Below are 7,464 nucleotides of genomic sequence, written 5' to 3'. Positions count from 1 at the left end.
TTCTAGGAATAACAAAACCCTAGGGCTACTTCATGTAAAGGTCCTCTTCAACATCACCATGCAAGAAAGTTGTATGTATATCCATTTGGTCTAATTCCAAATCAAGGGCAGCTGCTATGGCAAACAACACACACAATGTGGTCGTTTTTACTACAGGGGAGAACACTTCTTGAAAGTCTTTGCCCTTTGTTTGAGCATATCCCTTTGCAACCAACCTTGCCTTATACTTGGGTTTAGCATCAACTGTCTTGATTTTATACACCCATTTGTTAGGAATGGCTTTCCTTCCCTTGGGCAATTTCACAAAATCCCAAGTATGATTAGCATGCAAAGCTTTAATCTCTTCCTGCATAGCTCCCACTTCTTACTGTGCCCATATGTTTTTGACAAATGATGCTCCCCCTCATCTGTCAACATAATATAATTCAAATAGGGATCATATCTACTCACATTCTGCCTTGGACGAGTAGACCGCTTTACCCAATGATCCACATTATCTGGAAATGGGTCTATATTAGGTGGTACAACAATATCATCAACAATGGGTGGTTGTACATCATTTCTAGCCCTGTTTTTAGCATCGTTACGTCGCTGCATATGCCCTTCAGGAGCCTCATTTTGCTATCCAACATCATCTGGCTCAAACACCAATGGTACATCAACATTTTCACTCATGTGGTGCATCATCTTGAGGTTCAAAATCAGGCCTAACAGGTGGTTGTACATGCTGAAATTTGACCTTTTTATGGTCATCCTTTGAGGCACAATTGTTTTTAAGCAACTTTGCCTCATTAAAAACAACATCTCGGTTGCGCACAACTCTTTTGAGCTGAGGTAACCAAATCTTGTAGCCTATTTCACCTTCTTTACCATATCCCATGAAGAGGCCTTTAATGGACTTTGCATCCAACGTACTCCTCAACTCACGTCTTATATGCACAAACGCTTTGCAACCAAAGACACATAAGTGATCATATGAAGCAGGTTTGCCAGACCAAACCTCTTCAGGGATGTCACCTTTCAAGGAAGGAATGTATTCCTTTGCCTTCGACCCTCTGCACAGGCCCAATAAGCTTTCCCACCATGAAGATTTTTTCGAAGGTTCGGGAATAGGTGGTTAATTGTCCCTGACTTGGCGTGGTGGGGTTGCTTCTATGTGGCGATTAAGCTTCTCAATAAGCTCCTCCAATTGAGCATCAAAAAATGGGCTCTTCATCGAAGCCTTACTAGTCCCAAGAGCCCCCACTAGTACTCTCCCCCTTATCATTCCTTTTCAAAGATGACGAAGGGCTTCCCTCTGCTTCGCTTGACGGCCCTCCCAGCCAGGAGTTAAAGCCTAATTCGTGTCCGACCTTCGATCACATATATGTATAGCAATTTTTAGAGCTTCTCCCCAAAATCCACGAGGGAGACTAGTTGTGGACAACATACATCTCACCCTCTCACATAGAGTCCTATTATATCTTTCAGCCTCACCATTAGAAGAGGGGTTGTATGGAACAGTAAGCTCCCTCTTGATGTCCAAATTTTCAAAAAACTTCTTAAATTCAGTACTTTGTGAACTCCCCTCCATTATCTGTAAGCAAGCATTTTAGCTTTTTACCTACTTAGGTGGTCACAAATGCATGGAACTTCTTACACGTAGCAAAGGCTTCATCCTTTGACTTAAGAAAATAAACCCAAATTTTTCTAGAATGATCATCCAAAAAAGAAACAAAGTAGTGTGCACCCGCCATAGATTTGGTAAGCATGCTACAAACATCAGAATGTACAAGATCAGGCACATTAGATTTGTGAAAGACACCGGAGTAATAAGAACTCTTCACTTGCTTACCATATTGACATTCATTACAAAAGTCAAGCTTTGTTCCCTTAGCATTAAGCTTATTCAAATTACAAAGCTTAGTAAGGCCTTTTTGGCTCATATGGCCAATCCTCTTATGCCACAACTCCATGTGTGAGTTAATTTCAACCAAAGCAATAAATTTGCCCAACAAGGCTTTTCCATGCAAGATTAAAATGTTCCTTTCTTTGTACCTTTCACAATCAACATTAAGCCTTTGGTCATCTTGCATGATCCTTTCTCAAACAAAACGTTGTAACCATGCATATCCATCTGGCCAATGGAAAGCAAACTTTTCTTGATTTCCGACACATATCTAACATTATGCAAGACAAGCCCATTTGTGCCATCTATAGAAAGATGCACAGTGTCAATACCCTCAATGGAATATGCATGATTGTTTGCAAGGTATACACGACCATGGGCTGCCTGCATCAAAAGTGGAGAAACACTCCTTGATAGGAGTCACACGAAACGAAGCACCGGAATCGACTATCCAAGTCTGGCATAATGCATCATTAACACTCAATAAAGCATCAATTAGATCACTCTTGGTGATCTGCATATCCTGTGTATGAACATTGAGAGAGGCATCAAGCTCATAAGCATCATCAGCTGACAAAGTGGCACATAAGATGTCTTATACATTTGACAACTCCTCAATAATAACACTGAGGCCACATTGGCCTTCTCTTTGTCCCTTGAGCTGTATTCTCCTTCTTCTCTTTTTTATTGTCTCCACCACTAACCATGTCATGTTATTGTGGTAAACCGTCTTGATTCAAAGAAGCACTCGACAAACTTGACACTAAGAAATGGCACAAAGCCATGCTGTGAGAGATGAATTCTCTGAATAAAAATGGCACTTGGGACTTGGTGCAATTACCAAAAGGGTAAAAAGTCTTGCCATGCAAATGGGTTTACAAAATAAAAGTTACTTAAGGATTCTTGCCAAAGTACAAAGCATTTTGGTTGCTAAGGGATACAAGCAAGAACATAGCATCGATTTCGATGAGATTCTTTCCCATAGTTAAAATGACTACTTTGTAAACCATTTTGGACTTGGTTGCAAGTGAAGATATGAAACTCATACAAATGGACGTAAAAACTATGTTTTTACATATGGTAATCTACATGAGAACATATATATGCGACAACCAAAGTGTTTTGTTACAACTAGGACTAAGGAAATGGTGTGTAAACTCAAAAAAAGCTTGTATAGGCTAAAATAAGTGCCACGTGAATGGTATCATAAGTTTGATGCATTCATGCAATCTCAAGGTCATGTAAGAAGCCAATAGGATCACTGCTTATACACACAAAGAAGGCAACAAATGGTAGTCTTCTATAGAGTCCAGTGGGTGCAGAGAAGAGTGAGTCGGTGAGGAAGTGTGAAGGTTTGAGCAGGTTTGTGCACCAAACACAGAGGAAGAAAGAAAGTCGGCACTCCTTAATATTTTCAATGTGAGTGTTATGTTTTGCACTCACTACTTTAGTTTTATGAAAACTTAGGGTACACGTGTCCGGACGTCCAGCCGCGGACACATGCCAAAGTGAGTGTGAGTGTGTGTGTGTGTATATGTACACACACACACACTCACACTCACACACACACACACACACACTTTATATAGTGTGTGTGTGTGTGTGTTTATATGTACACACTTTACATATGTGACAAGGGGCTCAACAACACCTTTACCCCCAACCACCTCCCACTTAAAGATCTTGTTGAGCGATCTTGTAGGCACGTGTGTGTGAGAATCATCAAACTCCCACAAATCAAGACAATACATATGAGGGACTTTCTTGTGTTTTGATCTTTTTTTTTTTCTTGAAAAGATCCTTCTATTAGTTAACAAACGTCCATAGGGCTACAACACCTCCGAAGAGAGGATACAAAATGGGAGACTCTCCCAGCTGAGAAGGGGATACAAGCGAGGTTAAGTCAGGAGATGGGGGGTGGGAATAGCAACACTGGTGGTCGGTAATGCCATCGAGGGACCCCTCGCTCAATAGAGAAAAAGGGGCCCGAACTCCAGAGTCGAAGGAAGGCCTGCCGGCGCTTCTTCATACAATCCGAACCACCATCTGGTCAAACTGGCCTCGAAGGGTATATACAAGCTCTAGCCAGAGGTCACCCACTGTCTCAGCTAGAGGAACTGCTCTGGCCTCAAAGATGCGGAAGCAGCGGCCCCGCCATATGAACCACAGTGTCAGATAGCTGAGAACTGTCTGCCTCTTGTCTCCAGTCCTGAAGAGTCACCTTCAAGGCTGGTCGTAACCGAGGTCGACCATCCTGAATCTCAATCATCAAGCTGACTGACTTTGTCTCATACTGAACTGCTGCGCCTGTGAGGGTGGACCAAGCTGTGGAGCCCCAGGTAAACTGGCTGGCTGTACTAAGTGTGGGGAGCAAATGGAGGACTCGCAACCAGATCTACTATGCCATGGGGCAGTCCCAGAGGCAATGCCACTCCCTGTGATGCCCGCAAGCTGTGCAAGCAATGGGGTGACCACTATGCTCCAACCAGCTGCCCACTGCACAGCCCTATGCGCGATCAACCACTAGAAAAGAGTAGCCCTCCTCAGGTGGCGGCTACCCCAAAGGCGGGCCACAGGACCAAAAATCTATCAAGAACTCCTTGGAGAACCCCTCACTGTGCCAATGACCCGCCGCTGCTGGAGGAGCCTCTCTGCGGACTGACAAGATGTGTCTGCCCAATCAGACTGTGTACTGAAAGAAAGGGCTCTCAGGTTGGTTCCTAGCACCATAGGGGTCGTGCCATAACCACTCTCCAGGACCCCACTGAACTCTGGTAAGGGGGCGACATTCCCATGCCCATAATCTCCACCCATCGGTCTCTAAGCTGGAAGGGTCCGGGTCCAAAACACAAAGTCTCTCATTAATACCCAGGACTCTGATCCACTGAAAGTAACACTCAAGAAATCTCCGGTGCCTCTGAGGGAACCCTATGTAGTCTGCCATGACTCTGAACCTCAAAGAAAAAGCATCTGTCATTGTTGGAGCAAACCTAGACCGCTATCAGGACCTCCAATCTAGTGAATGCTTCCATCCACTGAGGCGCCACAGGCACAATAAGAGCTTGCCATTCCACAAGAATGGCCCCTGAAACATCATGACACATGCTCAGGGCGCCGCGAAGGCCTCTAAGTCTATCCCTCTATGTCACCTCTGGCAGAGATCTGAAGTGTAGCGAGTCTCCAAGAGTATGGGCGGGGCCCTCTACCAGGGCTCCCCAAGACATATGCGGCTGGCTCCCTACCATATGACCCCTCTCAGTGTGAACCAAGGGGTTCCAAACCAACGGCTACCTCATGCGCTCCTCCTAGCAAAGCGGCGCATGCTGCGCTAAGCCCTCACAGAGCAACTCCCAGGAACAAAGAATTCTCAGAATAAAATGATCCTCCCAACCTCTGCTCAGGCCCACTCTGCACATATCCGTGAAAATCTAGCGTGTGGCCGCACCCCAAGGGCCGCTTGTGTGTGGGACCCTATGCTTGACCCTCTGTAACAGGAGCTTCTTCCAGAGTTCTACCCCTGGAAGAAGCCCTCTAACCATAAGCTTCCCCAATAGGGCTCAACTCTGCTGTGCCGGATCAATGATGCCAAGTCCTCCTTGAGATCTGGGTAGTGTTATGACCTGCCAGGAGACCTTGGCCCTTGCTGACTGGGCATCTCGTCTTGACCACAAAAAATTCCTGATCAACCGTTGAAGTTGGTTGATGCAGGAACGGGAGAAGATGTCACAAATACGGAAGCATACTTGAGACTTTTATAATAAAAACAATGCTGAGAGAGAAGATCAACACATCATTGGGGACCAAAAGATGGGCTGGTCCCCCCCCATAAAGAGAACTTCTTTATTACTAAGGGGAATCTTTACAAGCACAAGAACGGGGCTTAAGTCCCAAATCTTCTATTTCTACCCCTATTCTAGGGGAGTCTATTCTGAGAGAGTAGTACCCTCTTTCTTATTCTAGAAGAGTCTTCTTCTAGAATTTTCTTATTTAGAGGGAGAGTTAGGTCTCCCACTGCTAAGAGAATCCTCTCTTAGTACTTTCTGTGAACCTCTCCTTCCTAAGCCCAAAGGTGCTAGAGTCTCCTCTCTAGCATGGTTCTGATACATGCGGAGTTTCCAACTCCAACATGCATCCATGCGAGGACTCCCTTGGCTTAGGAGAGACATAATGAAAGTCTTGGAACCCCTCCGAAGAGAGTCTATGTTCCCAGATATCTAATGCTCATCTTCCTGTGCATAAGGTGCTAGAGCATCCTCTCTGGCATGGTTCTGATACATGTGGAGACTAGCTCCAACATGTATCCATGCGAGGGCTCCCTTATGCGTAGGTCAAGCATTTGAAATCTTAGAACCTTTCCGAAGAGAGTCTATGTTCCAAGAAATCTCTTAACCGCACATGTAGTGCATAATTCATACTTGTACTTTGCTTTATAAAACATTAATCATGCCAATGCGCATACATATGTGTGCATAGGAAGCTCCTTATCAAAAGGAGTCAGTAAGAAGTTAGAAGAAGATGAAGCATGCATGAATGCTCACATACATGCTTGCTGTAATTCACATACATGCTTGCTGTAATTCACTGCGCAAAACCAGATTTCTCATACCTGAGCTTGATAAAATAGGGGACTTTTTTGCGATAAAACTGCCCCAAACTTTGTGGGCACGTAGGGGAGGTCAAGTAGGTGGACTGTTAGGGCTCCCTTCGCTGAAAACAGTGCTGTACACAGAGTACAGTGGCTGGAAACAGAGAATTCCAGCGACCAGTCGTGAGAAAAGATGTGGTTCCTTCGACTTTTCGTGATGGAACTCTTCCACGAGCTTGCTAAGGCTACGAGAGACCTTGCTCTAAACGAGGGGAGCGCTTTGGCTCCACATGCATCGCAAGGGGCTGCTCTCGAGCTCCAATGGAGAGCTTCAGCACGACGAGGAGGCTCCAGAAGGGGGAGAGACATGCCAGACCAGCCCTGAGAATGAAGGGGGCAGGTCTATTTAAAGGAGTCAAGAAGGGGGTTGGGCACCTTCTTGCATACTTGGAAGGGGATGGGCTTTAGAGAGAAAGTGTGCCATTTGGCACACTTTCTTTTAACTAACTCTAACCCTTTAATTTAAAGTTAGGCCTAGGCCATTTTAAAGTGTGCCCCTAGGCCACTTTTAAAATGTGCACCTACACACACGTTAGGACACATTAAATATGGACCCTACTGCTAGGGTCATTACACATTCTCTGAGTCAGTGCCACACTGCACTGCCTCGTCACCACCAGTTTAGACTTGTCTGGCCAGGTGCCCGAGCCAAGTGCCCGTCGGACATTTGTACTGGATTTTTAACTAAATTATCCTAAGTCCTTAATAAAATATTATAGGCCTTAGAATAACTTATTCTAGGGACCCCATCTTATTCTTGTGCTTGCACTGACGCGCGTATTTTCTGAGCCTAATATCTAAGGCTACAGTTACCCCTTTAATGAAGCTCCGATTTCCCAATCCCTGGTATCTTCAGGGTATCTGTTCTACTAGGGTCCCCCACTAAGATGTTCTAGCCACTCATGTGGCACATCAAAGGCCCTAGTACTAT

General features: G+C 45.0%; 2 pseudogenes; both read right to left on the bottom strand.

Annotated features, from left to right (window-relative positions):
- Nucleotides 1–300: 300 nt before the first annotated feature.
- Nucleotides 301–1,216, bottom strand: LOC147899765 (uncharacterized; annotated as a pseudogene).
- A 2,575-nt stretch (nt 1,217–3,791) lies between these two features.
- On the bottom strand, nt 3,792–5,016 carry LOC147899764 (uncharacterized; annotated as a pseudogene).
- Nucleotides 5,017–7,464: the final 2,448 nt, after the last annotated feature.

Source organism: Dipteris shenzhenensis, chromosome 8, assembly GCF_047967505.1.
Source record: "Dipteris shenzhenensis isolate YYH24624 ecotype China chromosome 8, Dip_SZ_1.0, whole genome shotgun sequence".
Taxonomy (NCBI): domain Eukaryota; kingdom Viridiplantae; phylum Streptophyta; class Polypodiopsida; order Gleicheniales; family Dipteridaceae; genus Dipteris; species Dipteris shenzhenensis.
This window is presented reverse-complemented; position numbering and strand designations above follow the sequence as displayed.